Below are 23,084 nucleotides of genomic sequence, written 5' to 3'. Positions count from 1 at the left end.
CAGTAAAATCCTATATTTTCTTAAAAGTGAGGTGTAGTCTTATATGAACCAAGACCATGAATGTAAGTAAATATGCCATACTTAAACTGAGAATGTATAGTTTTATTATTAAAATAATAAAATCACTACTGATGTGTTTAAATCCGATCCTAAACGTGACAATAATATCCTACTATGATTTCTTTATTACAAACTAGTTATATAAAAGCAATCATAAAGATACTATTCCATGGTGGTGTTCGAGAAGTGTATTACTATGTGCATGAGTCATTGTTTCCGCGTGCGAGTCTCTCATAACCATACTAAATGGTAGTACCAATGTTGACATTTGTCACCCCTTGGACTGTAGCTAACAGTCAGGGTGCGGAGTCGTCAGCCCCGTATATGAGATATGTTTAGGTACTTTTCTTGTGAATTATGTACCTTCTTTGGTGTTATTTGACTCGGGTACGAGTCGATCTTTCGTGTCATTAGCGTATAGTCAGCACATCAGTACCCGACGAGAGGCGTTCAGTCGACCTCTGCGAGTTTTTATAGCTGACGAGCGAGCGGTTGTTGCTACTGATGCGATTCGAGGATGTGTACATGAGATATTCGTTGTTGAGTTCCTGATAGATCTGGTCCCGATTGCGATGGGGGATGTTTGTGTCATTGTGGGCATGGATTGGTTGAGCCGATTTGGAGCTGTTATAGATTGCGAGCATCAGATGGTGATGATACGAGACCCTAGTGGGGGAGTGCTGACGGTGTATGGTGAGGGTACCCAATATGGGTCAGCGTTTTGCTCGGCTGCCAGAGCGAGGCAGAGTCTACAGCAAGGCTGCATAGGGTTTGTAGCCTACGTGTTGGATACACGAGTTTCCGCCGAGAGGCCGAGTTCAGTCGATGAGGTCCTGATAGTACGTGAGTTCCCGGATGTTATCCCCGAGGAGTTATGGGTGTGCCTCCGGAGAGGTAGGTGCAGTTTCATATTGATTTGGTTCTGGGAGCAACGCCTATTGTCAAGGCACTCTATCGCCTTGCGCTGCCAGAGATGCAGGAGTTATCCTCGCAGCTTCAGGAGTTGCTGGGGAAGGGATTCATTCGACCGAGTAGCTCACCGTGGGGAGCGCCGATCCTTTTTGTCAAGAAAAAGGATGGCACACACCAGATGTGTATTGATTACCGGGAGTTGAACAAGTTGACGGTCAAGAACCATTATCCACTACTGAGGATCGAAGATCTATTCGATCAGTTGCAGGATGCATCTTGGTTCTCCAAGATTGACTTAAGATCGAGTTATCATCAGATGAGGGTGCAGGATGTGGATATCCTGAAGACGGCGTTCAGGACTCGTTATGGGCATTACGAGTTCGTGGTGATGCCTTTTGGGCTCACCAATGCACCCGCAGTGTTCATGGATCTCATGAACCGGGTGTGCAGGACGGTGTTGGATCGTTCGGTGATTGTGTTCATCGACGACATTCTAGTGTATTCGAGATCCAGAGAGCAGCATGAGGAGCATCAGAGAGATATCCTTGGGGTGTTGAGATCAGAGAGACTTTATGCCAAATTCACCAAGTGTGATTTCTAGTTATGGGAGGTCCAGTTCTTGGGACACCTCATTAATCAGAATGGGATATTGGTCGATCCGGCAAAGATCGCGTCGGTTATGAGCTGGGAGGTGCCGAGATCCCCCACCGAGATCAGGTGTTTTCTGGGATTGGCCGTCTATTATCGGAGATTTATCAGGGATTTCTCTAAGATTGCCGTTCCTCTCACCAGATTGACCCGGAAGGGCGTTGCTTTTGTTTGGGGTCCCGAGCAGCAGACCTCGTTTGAAACTCTTCGCCAGAGACTATGAGAAGCCTCGGTGTTAGCCCTTCGGGAGGGAATGGAGGATTTTGTGGTGTATTGTGACGCATTTATATCAGGGTTGGGATTAGTGCTCATGTAGAGAGGGCATGTGATAGCATATGCATCGAGGCAGTTGTCGTCTCATGAGATGATGTATGCCACCCACGACTTGGAGTTGGGGGCAGTAGTGTTCGCCCTTAAGATATGGCAGCATTATTTGTATGGGGTTCATTGTACCATATACACGAACCACAAGAGTTTAAAGTATCTGATGGATCCGCCCAACCTGAACATGCGCCAGAGGAGATGGTTGGATGTGGTGAAGGATTATGATTGTGAGATCCTGTACCACTCGGGCAAGGCTAATGTGGTAGCCGATGCTTTGAGCCGCAGGGCAGATAGTGCCCTGATTCGGGATATATGTATGTGGATGACGGTGATGACTCCGGTATTGGATACCATCCGAGAGGCCCAGGCAGAAGCGGTGAGGCCGGAGAACCGCAAGAGAGAACGAGTGATTGGGCAAGTATCCAAGTTTGTTACCGATAGCCGAGGGCTTATGACCTTTCATGGTCGGATTTGGGTGCCGATTATGGCGGGGCACATAGCATACTGATGGAGGAGGCGCACAGGTCGAGATTCTTGATCCATCCCGGGGCCACTATGATGTATTTGGACCTGAAAAGAGATTATTGGTGGCCATGTATGAAGAGGGATGTTGCGTGGGTAGTGGAGAGGTGCTTGACCTGTCGTCGGGTTAAGGCCGAGCATCAGCATCCGCATGGCAAGTTGCATCCACTAGAGGTTTCCCAGTGGAAGTGGGAACATATTTCTATGGATTTCATCACCAAATTACCGAGGACCACGAGAGGTATTGATGCAATTTGGGTGATTGTGGACCGGTTGACGAAGAGCGCTCACTTCCTTGCTATCAGTGAGAGCTCTTCTGTAGAGAGTCTAGCAGAGATATATGTAAGAGAGGTGGTGTCGCGGCATGGAGTGCCGATTTTGATTGTGTCAGACTGCGATGTACGTTTTACTTTCAGGTTTTGGAAGAAGTTTCATGAAGAGTTGGGTACAAGATTGCACTTCAGTGCCGCTTGTCACCCACAGACGGACGTGTAGAGTGAGCAGATGATATAGACACTTGAGGACATGTTTTGAGCATGTGTCATGGACTTCAGTGGAAGTTGGGATTCATACATACCTTTAGCCGAGTTTTCTTACAACAACAGCCACCATTTGAGTATTGGTATGCCTCCCTTTGAGTTGTTGTATGGGAGGAGGTGTAGGACCCCTATCTGTTGGGGCGAGTTGGGGCAGCGAGTGATGGGTAGCACTGAGATAGTGCTTAAGACGATTGAGCAGATATATGAAATAGACATTTAAACCAATAACATACCATATGTTGATAAAAAATGATATTTAATACTCAACTACCATGCCATCATTAGCCAGGTCTAGAAATCATTTCTAGTCAACCTCATTCTTAATATCCATAACAACAACCTATGTAATAGAATACACTTTATTGTTGACATCCTTTCCTATGGTAGTAAGTATTTCTCCTTTAAGAATGAACCATCTAGACTTATTACCCTACGAAAGTCTCTTTTCCAACTTTGTTCGAGTGCCTTAAAACAAATGTAAATTGGTGCAGTCTCACTAGACATGCCCCTTTTTCCACAATTTAAACATTTAAACTTGTAGTATGCATACCCATGGATTCCCACACATTTTCCACATATGATATGGTCCCCTTTACCATCAACACTCATTTCAGAGACATCAATTTTTTCGGTTGTAATTAATGGAAGTGGATCATATGTCTTCTTCCTCTTCCTTAGTTGTGTCCCCAAATGTAGTTCCTTCTTCTGAACTACCCGAACAATACCTTTGAGTAGCTAATCTCTGAAGGAGCACACAAACTTGCAAGCCTTAGTCCTCATCATGGCGATCATTTCATCCTTTATCATTTGAAACATGTCAGGCAACTCCTCCTAAATGGCCCTCATGACCTTAATAGTCACAATGTCAAGTATCTCTGTGTCGGTTGGTCCAAGCCCATAACTCTTTGCTCCACATCGTGTAGTTAGAATTTTATTCTTATACATAAGAATGTTATAACCTTCACACAGTGTTTCTTATCCACTATTTCCTTCATATAACTCCTCAAACCCTCATGACCCTCCCTATCACATGTACGTATCTTGTGTTTCTAGTAGTCCATACCATGATTTTCCACAAAGCTTCTAAGTTTCTCCTCTAAAAATATACAAGCCATATATTCATGTATCAATATGCATTATGACCTTTCTATTTCAGTGCACATGCATAGTTACTATCGATCTCCTTCGGTATTCCATAGATTTCCCATGAACACTCTTATCATGCTAATGAAGAAACTACTATCAATAGCCACTGAATATCTTAAGAATACTTAACTAAATGTAACTAGAATTTACAGATTCCTTCAATTGATAAATCATGCACTAAAACTGTTAGAATCAGACGAGAGTTGCACTATAGGGCTAAATCAAGCACTCTGAAACTATACAATTCTAAAGGCATGTAATCCTAATGCATTTGTCTAATAGTTAATTAATATCTACATAGATTTCAAATAGCATACAACAAGCAATTCCTATGGCTTCAAGACAACGTAGATATCATGCAATTCCTGAAAAGATCCTTGTCCCACATACTAGTATCAATTTACATTTAATAGGTACACTTATATTGTTTGTTATTGCCTACAATACTCTTACATATAGTTTTTACTGTCTGATTCTATAGTACTCTTTGAAATAATATATTAATGGTGTAGTATATTGCTTTATAATAATAATAGCTAAATACCCAAAATATAACTTATAGATAAGTGAGACTTATCTTTGTTGAGCACATTATTTATTTCTTAAAATTTGACTTTTAAATACGTTATCTTTATGAACTTGCACTTCAATTAAATTTCAAACACACACACGGAGATGTATGTTCGAATCCCTTAAAGTAAAGCTCTGATACCAACTTGTAACACCCTGATTCTTTTTAATATAAAAGATAAAACATTAGTTTTGGTCCCAATTTAAAACTTGATAATAAAACAATACTATTCTTTCCGAATTACATAAAACACATGATTTAGAGTAAATAGCAGAAGTCATTTAAACAAAGCTTTCAAAACATATTAAACACATTAAACGTAATGCAGAAGTGCTGCAGTCAGGACACATTTTTTCTTTTGATCACCCACGAGGGTCCTAGAAATATTTCTAAACAACGGGTAAGATTAAAGCTTAGTGAGTAGACACAATACTCACCAATTATATTAGGCATATATCACATAACAAATAAATATTAATAACTTTAATCTAAATCACATATTGTTGGTACCAACCCTATATTGTCACTTTACCTTATAGGATTACTTTGTGCCAATTGTGATCACTTTACCTTATAGGATCACTCTATGCCAATTGTGATCACTTTCCTATATAGGGTCACTCATGATCAACACATAAACCTTGATCACTTTCCATTATAGGTTCAATTATGATCACCATATATATATATATATATATATATATATATATATATATATATATATATATATATATATATATATAAAGATACAATTAACATAATAAGTGAGTTAGTGAAACTCAATTGAAAGATATCGAAGTTGTTCGCTACTTGGTTTGTAGTCAACACAATAACCACACAATAACCTATAATGCAATACTAGTTATTTTGACTATTTGATAATAACTATAGACGTTTAGGACCATTTTGGCGTATAGCTTTTCTAAAATCCAACAACTAGGACAACATTGCCCATCCTAGACACCGCTCGTATAAGTAAATCAATCAGTAATGTAATTAGAATTAATAACTAATCTTATACTTAGGTTCATAATAATGACGATGGGTATACACTATATCTAATTACTCAAGCGAAAGTGTAACTTACCCGATTGACGAAGAACTCGGAAAACAGTGAGCGTAACTTCGATGTTTAGACTTTTTCTAAAAAGATTATCCAACGCTATAGTACTTCACTAGAAATTCTTAAAAAAGAAGAAATCAAATCATGAGAGACTAAAATCTCGAGGGTTAAGAGAGACGAAATTAGCAACGAATAAGGGAGAGGGTGGATTTCTATTTATCGGGGTGAAAATTTGGCCAACATGCCACGTCCCAGCCTTGGACGTGTCGTATCCACATGGTCTCACGGCTGCCTTGCATTTGGTAATTGGCATTTGGTTGGATGATGCGTTGGAAACTACTATTTTCTCGTAATCTTCGGATAATTCTAACTTTATCATATGGATTCTGTTTTCGATATTCTTATATCCACAGTTTTGTATTTCCGTCTACTATAACTTTTCTGTACATTACATTGGCTAAAAAGTAATATATATTTACTTTATAAGTCCTCTTAAAGTTAGAATATATGCGTCTTGCATATTTTTTATGTTCCATATATAGTAATATTTCATTTGTGCCTTCAAGCAACCCTTAACATATAAAAAAAATGTGAAATAGACATTTAAACCAATAACGTACCTTATATTGATAAAAAATGATATATAATCCTCGACTACCTTGCAGGACTAGGCCATCAATAACCAGGTTGATTTCCAATCAATCTCGTTCTCAATATCCATAACAACCTATTCAATGAAATATACTTTATTGTTGACACCCTTTCCCTATTTTAGTAAGTATTTCCCTTTAAGAATGAGCCATCTAGACCTATTACCCTACCAAAGCCTCTTTTCCAACCTTGTTCGAGTTCCTTGTTATCTGGGTTGGCAATGACCAGTGTTCTAAAAGGCACGCCAAGGCGCACCATGGCGTGAGGCGTGGCTCCGCCGTTACGAAAAGCCTCATAACGTTGCTGTTAGGCGTGGCGCGTGGCTAAGCATGATATGGTGCGTGTTTTTTCGTTTGAGACAATTTTTTGCTCTTTGTTATGTCTTTTCTAATCGGAGATACAAGTATTGTGGTTTTCGTTAAATTTTTGTTACTAGTTATTGATCTAACACTTCTAAAAAGTAGTTATATTTTATATAAATTTATATTTATGTGGTAATATAATTTTAAATTAATACAAAATCGTCGCCTTACATCACGCCTTGAAAAATGTCATGGCTCGTTAAGCTTGAGGCTTGACCTGGCCGCCACGCCACGCCTCATGCCATTTAGAACCTTGGCAATGACATTCACTTTTAGTATGCTATCAACATTGGAATAGATAAACTCATGAGAATAATCCAATACCTTGTCATAGCGGTATGTGGTACCTTGTCATAGTGGTATGTGATTTTACATTCAATGAGAGTCATTACCCTATACCTTTCTCTATAACACTTACACCAAAATACTTCAAAATGAAATTTTCTTTTAATTAGTTCTTGCATCTGCTTAGATTTCATGTTGGGTTTTCTAATCAAATCATTAAGACTCATTTCCCTACATCTTACTCTATATAGACACTACATTTTGTCATTTCACCCATATCTAACCACTAAGAGAACGCAAATGCTCTTTACAAACCCTGTATTATACTCACTATTTATGGCATAGTTACTCAAACAAGTTTTTAGTTTGATGTGGTGATTTATACCTATCACCAACAATTGGTTTCATCTTATTCCATTTGATAGTTGGATTATGGTGGTGTATTCTACTTCAGCTCATCTTCTACATCACTCTTATTGTCTTCTTCTTCTCCATCAAGTTCCTCATATGAACCATGGTAGTCCTCTTAGAATCATCATCATCAAAAATGATATTGACATCTTCATCTTATAAAGTGTTCAAGAAATCATCCTTACATATGTCCTTGCCATGTGCTTTGAAATCATATTCCACTTCAACATCTATTAGAACATCCTCTAAGTATCCGTCCCCATACTCATAGTAAACATAGGCCCCGTTTGATAGTTTTTGTCCAGGAAAGTGCTGTCTAGGAAAATGTTGTATGTGAAAGTTTTCTGACTGGGAAAGAAACCATGTTGTTTGATTGTACATCTGATTGACTGTGCTGAATGATGAAAAATTACAATATTACCCTATTGTTCTATACTAAGATGGATGAAGTTTCTGAATAATTATAAAAACATACAAATTGTCATGCAAAATCAAAATTACACAATAATCATTTAAAAATCCAAATAGAATGTCAATTAAATTGTTTTTAGTTTTTTTTTTCAAGTTAATGTTACGTTGTTATTCTTTCTAGCAACTTTAAATTTTTTTATAACTCAACACATGATTTTTCACCAAGTTTATATCAAATAGTGGTGGGATGGATGGATTTTTCCAAAATGTATTAGGATGATGGTAGTGTTGTCCAAAAAAAAAAGAACTAATCCAATAAAAATGAAATAAAAAATTAACTAAAAGAAATTAATAATCCAATAAAGTAATATTTAATAATATATAAATATTATATATTTATAAATAGTATTTTAATATATAATAATCCAATAAAAAGAATTAATCCATTAAAAAGAAATAAAAAAGAATTATTTAAAAGAAGTTATTAATCTAATAAAATAATATTAATTAATACATAAATATTATATACTAAAAATAATATTTATTAATATATAATAATTCAATAAAATAGAAATTAAAAAATTATTTAAAAGAAATTAATAATGCAAGAAAGAAAGAGACAGAGTTTGTGACACAATTGTCTTTCCAGTTTATTCAGCCAGAAAGATATGATTTTAGAGCTTTCTGAGAAAAACATATCTTACTGGAAAAGACCCATTTTTCTGTGCATATCAAACAATCTTTCCGGTCCATTCAGGCAGAAAAATTTGTTTGAACTTAAAAAAATATCTATCTAATGAGGCCATAATACGATATCTTTTTTCTTGGGATGTTCCTTTAATAAATAATCATTGCAACGTAAAATCAAAGGAATGTAACAATTCTATACCGTAAAAACTAGCCAAAATGGTAGATTCATGGGATTTACCTTCTTTATGGGCAACCGTCGAAGTATTTTGGTCTTCGTAAAAACCATCGTTCAATGGGGTTGAACTCGATTAAAACACTAACATTTTTACATCTGTATCCACATCAATAAGGGCGTGTTTGGCACGAAGCTTTTGGAAGCGTTTGAGAGCTTCTAGCTTTTAGCTTATGATAAAACGCTCTAATTTAAACAAAAAACTTCGTTTGGCAGTACGAACGTTTAACTTTTAGTTTTAACAAAACGCTCCGATTCTAAAAGCTACTTCATGTAGCGTTTAACAAAACGCTCCTGAGCTTTTGAAATCAATTTCCATAATTACCCTAAAAATATATTTATATATTTATTTATTTTTAATCAATTGTCCTTTTATGTAATTTTATATATTTCAAAAGTTTTCAGCTACTTTTGCCAAACATTCATATAACAAATAAAAGCTACAGCTTTCCGCTACACGCTACACGCTACCAGCTACCAGCTAACCACTATCCGCTTACAGCTAACAACTACTTTACCAAACGCGTCCTAAATATGGTGTCACATAATATCGATGATTGGTTGGAAATAAGGTAACGGACATATTTTCCAAAATTGAATACAATAACAACTATATTGGGTTATTTCTTCTAAAATAGAATCATAGCTAAATCATATGAAGACAGTAATATAGAGTCGTTGCTGAATATTTCTCAAAAAAATAATAATTATACTCTTGAATACTTCATCCAAATATGACCATTTTTAAGATTTTTCCCAAATACATAACGCATATCAACTTCTTTTAAATAAATAAATCAAATGTATCTTCTTTAATTGATTGTGTTGTACTAGATTCTAATGCCCCTTATATTCCAACCTAAAACTACCACATCAACCATTTCAAGTGGATTATTTATGTATTTAGCTATTAAAAAATAACTAATATTTCTATTAACGACAAAAACAGATAGAATTGAAGTGTTTAAAAATATTTATTTATATATTTTAACATCAATCGGCAGCCGCGTGTTTTGGATTTTCTCTTAATCCCATACTTTTGGCTTTTCGATTTGTTTCTCATTGCAAACTCGTACTCATTGACTTTTTTTTTCTCTCAAATCAAACTATGACGACATCCTGATTTTCAACCATTAATTAAAAACTTCATCGTTTATTGATAATAACATAATTAGGATAATTTCATAGACGAAAACTCATATTAACAAAAAAAATTAATAATGAATAATTCTAGTTTAAAATCTTATTAACCAATAATCAAAGAAATTGACATAGGAGATTAAGTAAGAAATTATTATTATTATTATTATTATTATTATTATTATTATTATTATGACTCTCCGACAATGAAGGAGGGTATTAGGGTGTAATCGGTCTGGAATCTCATGTAGAATGCAATGGGGGGACAATGGAGAGCAACATGTAGATTGGCAATGGAACTTTAGGCGACACAACGTTAACCCTAGTGTCAAGAAAGGTTGAAATTATGTCGACGTCCCTTTATGTAACAAATTTCCCTAGTAACTAAGTAGCAAAAGATCTATGGAAAGTGTGTGAACAATATCGAGTGGTCATTGATGTTATTAAAAAAATAATAATAATAAAAAACTATCAAAGTAGTAAAAAAGTTTTTGTTTGTCAAAATTTTATGTGTGGAAGACGGGACCTCTTGATCAAAAACATTCGGACAATCTCACTTGTTTGCTTCAACAAGAAGATTTGAAAAGGAAACCATGAACTATTAGGGAGGGATGACAAATTAACAAATCTATCAAGGTGTAACTTCCGAAAATCCATAATAAAATTTTCATTTTTAAAATATTAATCCATACAACAATTTGTTCCCAAAAACATTCAAGGTGAAAAATAATATTTAAACATCAGAATAAAAGTCATAAGCAACTATTGCATAACATAACTTTGGGGGATGTTGTGCAGTCATGCCGGACCCTTCTCTACTGAATTGGAAGTACCTGAAACCATAACTATAAAACTGTAAGCACAAAGCTTAGTGAGTTCCCCAAAATACCACATACAACATGTATACAAATATAACAACACGTGGCTGTGTCGGGTCCATATCAATCCCGAGTCCATAATGAGTCTATGTAATAGCATGCAGTTGTGTTGGGTCAGTATCAACGTCCAGGTCCGTATCAATCTCGAGTCCATAATGACTCTATATAACAACTTGTAGCTGTTTCGGGTGCGTATCAACCCCCGGGTTCGTTTCACCCCAGTCCAACGCACGAGTACAGTAAAGAGACTTACCCCCGTCCAATTTCAATAAATCTCACACTCGAGTTGTTGCTACCATGGCTTCTCACACTGAACATATCCAAGATCAATACTAATCAATAATTAGCATGATAAACCATAATCAAAGGTCCAATCATATTCTATCATTCTAAGGGGTAAAAGACCATTTTACTCTTCTTATACTTGACACAACAATTCATGGCCCAAAATCCAAATGACTCAAGGCCCAAAATGGACCAAAAGACCTTTTGTTGAGTACCCCCCATGTACCAACCTATTACACCTGACATACTGCTCGGTCGAAGAAAGAGAAATGGGTCGAAACCCGTTACACGCAACTTACTAGAGAGGTACGCCCAACGTATGCTAGCTGAAGCCAAAACGAGTTTAAGCTCTTAATGCTTAGAGAATTCGCCAAAATTATATATCTAACCTTTAAGGGATGTCTTAAGACATAAAATTACAGACTTTATGACTTTGCATGGCTTAATGGAGTCCAAACCAAAGCCCTAAATTCATAACTTCACCAAAATGACACTATCTCACTCATGGAAGATGTATACCCATCAAGATCCGATTTTTATAACTTAATGACCTCAAACATGGCTATAAATGAGCCCCATAGGTTCTGGAGTAACTTCTACTCACAAGATTCTACCCAATGGACCAAAACAAGCTCATAACATCACCTAAAACTATATTAATATTAAAGAACCATCAAGATCAAAGATTAATACCTCCAGAAGAAAGATCAAGGTGAACAAAGTCTGGATCTACCAGCTCCAAGACAACCAAAACTTCTCTAATGAGCTCGTTCTTCTCCAAGATGCACCAAGATCACTCCAAAACACCCAAAAGCTCAAGAATCTCACAAATATGACAAGGGTTTTTGAGAGAATTGCTTTAGAGGATGGAGGCTGAAGATAAGAAGGATTTCCAATAAGTTAAGGTCTTTAAATAGGGTCTAAGACCCAAAACTTTGGGTTTGACCCTGCCTCATGTACGCCCAACGTACTCCAGATACGCCCAATATACTAGGGAGAACCTTCACAATCAATTAATGATGGGTTTTATGCATAAGAAACATTCCTATGTGCTCATACAAACCCTAATGCTTGGATCTAGGTTTCTTTATTGTACATGCTTTGATTCCAAGACTTACAAACCTAGATCTATCATATATAATTCGAAATTATCATACAAAAAACAGATCTAAGTGGTTTACCTCTTTCAAGTAGCTTGAATCCTTGTAATCTTCTTGATCTTGAGCCTAGAGTCACAAATGTAACTCCTCTAATGGTTCACAAACCCCACAAGTAAGAAGGCAATATGAGAGAGGGTGAGAGATGCTAGAAATCGGCCTTGGGTTCTCTTAGAATCAAGTGGTAGCTGATTTCCATAGCCTAGGGGTCTTATTTATACTGTTGGTTGCTAGGGTTTCAGCCTAAACCCTAATGGACAACTTAATCACCAAGCAGCCCATAGAACCTTCTAGATTAGGGCCCTTGGACAAAATATGATGAATCCCCATCATAATTTCGTTCCCCCTTAGTCCATTAGGTTCTAAAGTCCAAAACTCAAATATCATGCATTTGACAATTTATACCCCTTTATTTAATTAGTCTCTTTTAGTCACCAAATTAATTCCTAATTAATTTATGACTAATACTAATCAAATAAATATGATTTCTCCTTTAATATATTATTCTTATAATATATTAATAAACCACAATATTCTCTCTTTCTCCTTAAATTATCTTGTCAAGTTGCTTTGGAGAAGGCAACCCAAAAGGACCATGCACAACCGGGTCAAGTACATACCAAATATAGTTACGAGCTTAGGCACTATTCCAACAATTAACCCGTGTATGCCTAACATATACCTTGTACGCCCAGCATACATGGCCAAACCCTTTCCCATTCTAACTTCCGATGGCCAAAATTACTTGTCCTAACTCTGTTTTCGGCGTTCTTTATATGCTCGGAAAGCTAATGAAAAACCCTACAATCCCCACTAATCTCATTTGACTTAAAACCTTCCGAACTAGAATCTTTAATTCAAGAAAAGATTTGAAGTATCACTTTTACCATTATACCCTTGGATTCCAAAATAAAAACCGAACGCTTGGATCACATAATCTATATAATCCACACCCAGCTGGGTCTGAAACCTAAACCCTTTGAAGTACAGGGCCCTAAGTTTATCCATTTAATGCCCATAATTCCTTAAATAGGAAGTTTCTATAAACCGGATGTTACATAAGGAGCAAAAATAAGTCAAAATAGATAGATACTTCAAGGATATTTTGAAGGGTGGAGGTGGAGAATTATAGAAAGCTAAAGATAGAAAGGTAGTGTTTAAGTCAAAAGACCTTCTAGTAAGTTTGGATTAAGCTTGTATCATTCTCGGGGATGTTTGATATGTCCATCTCATTGGAAATTTACACAACGTGTGAAAAACGGTAGGGTTTAAAGACATGGAAATTCACTACATCAGGGGGAAGTGGGTATGGATGGAGCTTAAATCAAGGAGTGTATGTACTAAATTTAAGCAACAAGAAGATAATAAATGGTATTTTAAACAATTGAAACCTAGATCCCGAAATTTTCGAATTAAAGAATGCCTGTTATAGATGGAAATCGAGATCCTCCCTTTATGTTCATTGTCTTAGCATGTTTTTGAAAAAAATTCTTGTAAATAGGGTGAAGTTATGTTTAATGATGATGATTTTGGAATGATTTTTGGTGGAAATCGGGGGTGTGTCATTTCATGTGGGAGTAAAAATGTTATCAAGTTAGTGGCCTAATATGATCAGGAAGCATAAAGGAAGAAAGCCAGATGAGGAGAATTATATTTCATCAAGGATGGACTTAATTCAGATGAAGATAACAAAATTTATAACGAGATCAAAGATAATGAGAATCATAAGGAGATCAAATCAAAAGGAGGGGCTAATTAAGGGGAGGAAAGTGACAGTCATTATAAGGAACGAAAAATAAACACTGACATAACTAAGGATGTAAAAATAGCGGAAGATTCTTCTAATGAAGAAGAAGTCATGGTGGAAAACATTAAGAATGTGTAGATCAGTAATGATGTATGGGGATAGCAACAATTAAGCAACATTTACATCTGATCATTGGAGAGCAATATTTTGTCCTATTCTTGTTAGTGCTTCCTTACCTAATGTATGTATCTTTTGTAGCGTAACTTCCACCATCAGCCACATCGAAGAAGACCATCAACATACCAATGATTATATGGGAAGCTACGTAGCATCATTGGCGCCATCCAAAATAATCATGAAAGACAAGCAATAAACCTCGTAACCCTCGTCAGATTCACGATTCAATTTGATCAACATAATCCCTACTTTCACCCCACAGGCAGTGGCATCACCAAGTACTACTCTAACAATAATAATGTTATCTCAACCAATACCACATACCAATTTTCCCACAAATGTGAATATTGAATAAGGTTCTAACAAAAGACCAATTACATAAGCAAGAAAGTTTAGACAAACAACGTCGGTCACCGTGAAAACAACAAGTAGTTTGAGCACAAGAGAACCAAAAAAACGTACAATCCCCCAAACATCTTTGCAAAACAATCCCTACCGCAAGTCCAGTGGGGGCAACAAGCAGGTACTCTAGAAGCACCACCAGAAAGAACAAGAATGTCAACCATTTCCATGTTCTAAAATCAGATAATTCCCCTCTGATAAGAAGTATTTGCGACTACCAATTACCTGTAGGGACAAATTGACCTAGAATTTAAAAGTATTATGGATCTGGAGACCTCGACGATCACATTGAAAATTACAAACGGACGGTGTACGCCTATTACCTGGATGAAAATATTGGTGTATATTTTTTTCAACTACGTTATTAGGTCCAACAAGGTTATGGTATAAAAATCTAATTGTGGAAAGCATACATCATTTCAAACAATTACATGAAGAGTTTGTGGCACATTTAATACAATAGAGGAAATACACAGCCAACGCTCAAGCCATACATGGATACAAACAATGAAAGGACGAGTCATTAAAAGCTTTCGTCTCTAGATTTAGCAAAGCAACACTCAATGCACCAAAATGTGTAGGTAACATGGTTATAGGCACCTTCAGCTATTGAATTTGCCTAGAGTGTTGTTCAAAAAATTGGTCATCAAACCACTAAGGTCCGGGATGGACATAATGGAAAGAGTTCATCGTTTCATGAAACAAGAAGAAGTTGCATCAGATAAGATCAAAAGTGACCAGGGAGGTATAAAATATGTTAACAAGGACAACCGAGCACCATACCCAAAGCCACTAGCCAAGAGAAGTAGATATGATAACACCAGAACACAACGACAAGGTCGATTCCCACAACAAGGTCAAAGTTATTTCTCATTCATAAATGGAGGTAGAAACAAAGTGGAAAAAGTAATGGAAAGTAAAAAGAACGGCATAGGAAGGAAGTTGACAGGTTGAATGGTTATAAGCATGGTCCATATTGTGAATTCCATGATTCCACATACCATGATACCATCGAGTGCACTATGCTGAGGAGGGAACTGGACACAAAAATACAATCTAGGAAATTGAGCGATTTAATAAAAGGACTTCGCTAAAAGAAATTGGAAAGAATAAGGGCATGATTTTCATGTTCAGATAGCCAAGCAGTTAGAAATAGGCCATGAGTAGTAGGGAGACCGGTTCATTTTTGATGAATGGGATTATCATAGTTATAACCATTGAGGAGAGAAAGCAGCGGGTATAGGAGGATTTTTAGGAAATAAGTATGTAAACGACATCTATATGGATAGTGGAAGCTCTAAAAACATTATATACAAACACTTCTATAAACAACTCCCGAGGCAAGTGCAAGATAAAGTGGAGCCACGAGAATCGCACCTGATAAGTTTGCAGACCACATTGTGTGGCTAGAAGGAATCATCACATTACTGTTAATACTAGTTGATTACAATAAAGGCAGAAATGGTACTCGGGAAATTAGGTTTGTTGTCATCAACACATCATCACTATATGATGTAGTATTTGGAAGATTAGAAATGCATAAGTTTAGAGTCATAGCATCCACCATCCATGTAGTTCTCAAGTTTTACACAATGTTAGGAGTTGGGACCATCCCGACAACGAAAAGAGCAGGAAGAGAAAAATGGGACGTGAACCAGGATATCATTAATGGTGACTCTCGAGATATCCAATGTAGCCCAAACCTAGCAACCAGACAAGAAATTAAGTCGAGTATGCAAGATGGTAGGAAGGAAGAAGGAAAAAATTGGGAAGCAAGATCACAGATTCAAAAGGAAAGCCTATCATGAGTAACAATTATAGGAAAGATAGGAGAATTAATTGAGAATCTAGACTACACCTTTTCTCGATCCAAGAGCATGAAATTTTGATTACCATAGAGAATTCACATAGGCAATCAAGGTCAGTGTCAATAACAAGAATGAGGAGAGAATAAAAAAAGAATTGGTAGTAGGTATTGGGACAAAAATAGTCGCATAGCAAATGACAGCTGAAGGTAACGAAGTAAGAAATGATTTTGTCGTAAAAACATAGAAGAAAATGAGATCAAGCTATGACACAACCAACACAAACGCAAGCCCATAATGAAAAATGAAAAAGTTTGAGGTTAATCTAGAGTAAAAGGACAAGGAAGAACGACAAAGAAGGAATGGTGTGCATTAAACAAGATCTAGGCGCTACTAAACAAACTCTCCTTATTTCTTAGGGAAGGAAGAAAAGGCGCACTAAAACAAAGAAGATACCAGTGTAGAAGTAAAAATTCAAATTAGGGAGGAAAGGTATGTATGATTTTAAAGCAACAATTCCCAAGGTGTATGCAATATGTTGGGACAATCTAGCCAGATTATGATTAGGAGTCGTCTCACTCATCTTATTTGTGCATCCATGTATAATCAAGATCTAAGTGACTATATCCTTTATTAGCAAAAAATGTTATTTGAGGAAGATGATTAACCTCCTACTACATACTAATCTAGGATTATGTATACCGATCAAGGCTACCCAGCTAGCCCAAATACAATACTTATTCGCTAAGTGGCTTGGTCTGCCAACTATATAGAAGATTTGGTCAATGCAACATATCGACCAAGGCTATCGAGCTAGCCAAAATACAATACTTATTCTCTAAGTAGCTTGTCTTACCAACTACATAAAAGATTTGTTCAAAGAAACATACCAATCGAGGCTACTAGACTAGCCAATATACAATACTTATTCTCCAAGTAGCTTGGTTTGCCAGCCACATAAAAGATTTGGTAGAGGAAACATACCGACCAAGGCTACATGTCTAGCCAAAAATACAATACTTAATATGTAAGTAGCTTGGCCTGTCAACTACATAGAAGATTTGGTCAAGGAAACATATTAACCAAGGCTACCCGGCTAGCCAAAATACAATACTTATTTTGTAAGTAGCTTGGCTTGCCAACTAGTTAGAAGATTTGATCAAGGAAACTATTGTGATATCTTTTCGAGATTAACGCCGTATGTGGTGGTTACGCCTCAGTTAAGCCTGAGAATCACAACAAAGAAAAATTCGACATTAGTCGTTGTCCGGGAGGGGGTCCCGGAACGAGACTTCGATGGTCTAGTCAGTAATTGGATGAGAGAATTAGGGTTTTGTTTGAGATAGAGAAAAAGGAGATCAATTCTTCTAGAGAAGAAGGATCTCTTTTATACCTATCGTCGAGGGAGCATGTCCCTGAAAGTACGTTTTTTCTTGTCTAGACTGACAGGACATAGAGGCGTCATATTGGTGGATCGTGCCCTACTAGCGGTTATCTAATATTGGTGAAGAACTGTCGAAGAGCAGTGTTCTGAGCACTACACTTGTCGCTTTGGGGAGTGTTTAGTATTTTTTTGATTGCAATGGACTGGAAACTCTCGTTTTGAATTAGACCTTGGCGCCAGAGTGTCGAGGTCTAAGTGCAAGGCCACGTAGGAGAGGGCCCGGACCTAGCACTTACGTCGGGTAGCGACCGTTGACTAGGTCATCTTTTAGATAATCGTCTCGTTATCTTTGACATATTCCTAGATAGATATGTTAACAAGTTCCCTTGGCTAGTAAATGTTAGTGTTAGCTTAGGGTAGCTGAATTGTTCTAGCTTACCCTTAAACACATGTTCAGCTGGGATGGTTCTGACGTCCACTGTTGTGACGGAGTCGTCTACGCAGACGGTTTCATCATTGTAACTGTTCGAATTTACCACCTTGTATTTAAGACTTACCTTATGAAGGACGGTTTCCTTTTCTTCACTCTATTGCTCTTCAATTATCTCTTTTTTTCTCTTTGCTTCCTTTCTCTTTCGTCTTGCACTTATTATAAGTAGATGATGGCATTGTCGAGCACTGGAATCGAGCCTATGCTAAATGAGTTTGAGTCCCTGTAGGCCCGATTTGTCTTTCTTCCTTAGCACGGGGTGCAATATCCCTGAAGGGGGGCGCATATTTCTCGGCCTCCAGAAAGGAAGCTCAGAGTCCTAATCCTAATCTTCGAAGCGGGTCTCCGGCTGCCATTGATCGAATTTTTTGATGAGATCATATGCCGATATGGCATCTCTGTTGACGATGTAACTCATAATGTTTTCAACAAGATAATTGGTTTTGAGATCTCCAGTCGAGCTTTGGGCGTGCTCCCCCAGTGCTGGCTTTTCAAGTACTTCGTCAACTCCTCGAATCAGTCCGATGTGCACACGTTCTCTCCACAGCAGGGTGTGCATACGTTCATCATAAACTAGAAGGCCCCCAAGAAGAAATGGTAGGACAAATGGATATGGGTGAACAACAACTTGGTCGGTTTTGGCTACCCTCGTAGAACCACTTTCACCGACTTGGCGCCCACAACTCTAGAGGGCCAACGAGAGTGTGGCATAAGAGTTGAGGACCATTTCCTTTAATAGGGAGGATTAGGAGGACTACAGATGGTTGTCGTCAATCTGAGTGCCACCTGGAGGGCATGTGGGATGATGCCCCAGTTCTTTGTGGAGAAGGACGGTGAGTGTGCATCTCCTCACCCCACCTTTTTATATGAATTTTGATGAGGTGAAGTCAAGGCTTTTTTGATCCTTATGTATGTAATTTTTTGTTGTAGCAAGTCGCGAGAGGATCATTCCTTTAGAAATGGTCATTCAGGGGCAGGTTCCAAGGCCATTGTCAACATAAGGAAGTGCCCCTGGTGGAGAAACTCCATCCACTGATCAATGCTGATTGTGCTCTGGCTCTTTCCAGCCTTTCTGCTGCTATAGCACAAGGGTCCAATTCTTAGGCTGACCAGGAGTTGGTTGACGTCCTCATAGAGAGGGTATCTCGCAACGACCCTCCGCCTCCTAATTCGGAGGAAGAGACATTGAAGGAGGTGGCGACTGGAGGGAGTCGTTCGACTATCAAAGCAATGGTTCGCTTGGTTAGACACCCCACTTATTAAAGGCGCTCGTGCCAACACTATTGCAAGGCGTCTTTGTAAGAAGCGAAACATGGATTTCCTATAGGGGAGTCGGATGCGGTGGTGGACATTGCCGATGATGACACTCCGAAATAGTCGGAGGGAATGGATGAAGAGGCGACAAAACAACCTTGTGAACCCAAGAAGGAGCCAGAGGATACTACCGTTCCCGGGGAAGGTATCTCTAGGAAGGAGTCTGAGGGTGAATTCCAATTTTCTCCTGATTCTGCCTCACCCTTAGAAAAGGATAGTATTGTTGCAGGTTCTTCTTCTCTGCCTAAAGCGGCCCCCGACATCTACATCCCTTAGTGGAAGCTCACCTAAGAGTCCTTTCTTATGCAATATCATGTTGCTTATGATGGGGACGTTATGCATTCCCCATGCTACCATTGAAGCCTTGGAGTTACTTTCCAACTCTCATATGTCCAACAGTCTCCATTATGTGGATGCTTAGGTCGCTCCATACTTGGTGGCTTCCACTCGATGCCTTCGTGAGGTTAGTTCAGATTCAACAGAGCTTGCCTCTGTTCGGGACGAGCGGGATAAGTTAAGCCTCAATAACCTTCCCAAAGAATGCAGAAGGGGGTACCGTCAAACCAGCTTCAAAATAATTGATAAGAACACTATCTTACCTGGAGGAGGACAATCGACAGTAGCATCAAAACCAGGGATTTGAGCACCATCTTCCTCAACAAGATTATACTTATCCTAGACTTTGGCTAACTGTTCACTAGAAGTAGTAGAATGAAAATCGACATGGCAAACCTAGACATCTTCAAAAAAAACAAAGTAACAACAGGGAAAAGAAGCAAATAGAAGATGAAAGAGGCAAAAATCGATGGGAAAGGTATTAATAAGGGCAGAAGGGTAGGAGTATATGTTTCCAACACAACAACCATTCGAACATTTACGTGATTACAAAGGCACGTATAACCTACGATGAATAGTTTGCTTTCCAAATAATCAAATGCCATTTAAAGCCTATTTATCCAAACCAAGTAAGAACAAGCCTTTAACAATAATGCTGAGAGGCTTAATGGTAACATCTTAAAGGTTTAATCAGCCTAGTAAGGCAATATTAACCAGGTTGGTTCTCACCAATATTCTTGCCAGCTACGTACCCGGTAGAGCAACATCATATATTAATAAAATACTCAAGCAAGTACCCATCCGACATCCCAAAAAACACAGATAAACCACCAATATTATACTAAAGGATACTACCCTTGCAACCCTAGGGCAACATCATCACCATGTTAATAGGGATAGACACACTTTACATTTAGAAACAATTAAGCAACATTCACATCCTATAAATAAATTAGGCATTGGTGAGCAATACCGAGGTCTTGTCCTTGGTGGTGCTCCCTGACCTACTGTCTATATCTTATTTAGCATAACTTCCATCATCAGGCACTCTAGAGAAGATCATTAGCATACCAATGATCATCCAAGAAGCTACGTAGCATCAATCAGTTAGAGAATAAGGCAAACTAGGTAAAATAAGTTGGACAAGGGTACCTGGAACGAACACCTATTCATATCCATCCAACAACGTCCTTCCTCCGTGTATAAACCACCTGGATTTGGTGGGGTGAGGTTGGGTACACGTAAAGCTAAAGTACGAAATCAAAATCTTAGTGTGAGGGGTTCAGACCTGCTGATAACTTTAAGTCTGAAAATTGAAGAAACCAAGGAGAAATTTGTGTTGTTTTCAGTTACATCGACCAATTGGAGGAAGGGAAAGCAAAGCAAAAAATATGGGCACAAAGGACAATTAATTGGTATTTCTTTAATTAACTAGTTCAATAAAGATATTGAAATGGGTGAAAAAAACTTGGTTATGATATGGAAGGATACAAAGAGGGCATGATAAACATTATCAATGGAATTTCTTGAGAAATTTGGTGATTAATAAATATGATGCCATTTAATGTTTGTGAGATCGAGAATACACTAAAAAGGAAATTAATTTTGCATAGTTTTAATAAAAGTTCTATCAATTTTTTGGGGATAAAAGAGACTCAGATGACTTTCTTGGATTTATTTACTTTAAAAAGTGTATGTATAAATTGCCACTTTTATTTCACATTTTGATAGTGCATGTTGTCCCTCTAGGGTTAGTTTTTATATTGGATCCATTGATGTTTGTCAAATCAGGAATTACTTGAAGGGAAAATACTGTTATACTTACAAACGAGTTAGTGTTTTTTTAAAATTAAATGCTTCATGGTTAATATTTACACGCCTCAAGAATATAGGAACAAGAAGGCTTATGGGATTATATCGTGATGTTTATAAATCAAAACCTAGGTTTTTATGTAGTGTTTGGTGACTTTAATGTGGTGAGAGTCCCTTTAGATAAATTGGTTTCAATGTTCTAGGAACACCATGCCTGTTCATTTCAATGATTTTTTTTGAAAATGAGGGATTTTATGATGTACCTAGTGGAGGTTGGTTACTATAACATCCAAAAAATAGTAGTAAAAATTTTCATTTTCAACCACCAAAAACTATACAACCATTTGTTCAATGCCAACAATTGTTTAAATGTATTCCCAAATATCATAGTGAATAAAAATAGATAATATGAATATAAAATCATGGGGAAGCGGTGCGATCATGTCTAGCTCTTCCCTTTGGAACCGAAAATACCTTATATGTTTAAACCACAAAAGCTTAGTGAGTTCCCCAAAATACCACATAACATACATAACATCGTGCCCCGCCCACATAACTGGCAATGCCTAGCATCCAAACGGGCCCCGCCCAGCACACAATACAAGAGTCACAAAGACAACTAGCATCCTACATAGTATAGTGACAAGACTTACCTTTTTTTCGAAGTCAACTAAACCACAACTAAATATCACAAAACAGTTGCCAAAATCCACCTATCGAATCATACAAGGTCACATCAAACTCTACACTCTAGACCCAACAATTTGACAAAAATTCAACAAAGTCAAAAAGTTATTGGTCAAAGTCAACTTCAGCAGCCTCTACATTGTAGCCTACCATTGGCCACGTCGTTGCCGCATGGCAAAAAAATAAATTGGTAGGCTTCGGTTGCCACGTCGTGTCAGTCATAATGCCAAATCATGAGAACTGGGCCTCAACATCTTAATTAATTAAGTTGTTTTCCTCCAACCTCAAGAGCTCCAAAGCTTATATTTGATACTCTCCAAGGTCTTGATGGATAAATTTTGCAACTTTATCCATTAAGACATCCCAATAAGTCAAAATCTAAAAATCTAAGTTCTAAATGATAACCCTAAGGCATGAATGCATCCATTAAGCCATACATGTCCCTTTTCCAACCAACACCATGGTCTAGAAGCTAAATAATGCATTCAATGGTTCTGGAGTCCACAGAAGGTCAATGCATTTAAAAGTAATGAATTAACACATAACACATGTAATAGTTTCAAAAACAACAACTCACTAAAACTTAGAGGAATCAAATACCTTGGGCCTCTTGCTCGAACCCTTAGCACTCGATGCATAATCT

This window comes from Lactuca sativa, chromosome 9, assembly GCF_002870075.4.
Source record: "Lactuca sativa cultivar Salinas chromosome 9, Lsat_Salinas_v11, whole genome shotgun sequence".
In the NCBI taxonomy this organism is placed as follows: domain Eukaryota; kingdom Viridiplantae; phylum Streptophyta; class Magnoliopsida; order Asterales; family Asteraceae; genus Lactuca; species Lactuca sativa.
Note: the sequence above shows the minus strand (reverse complement) of the source record.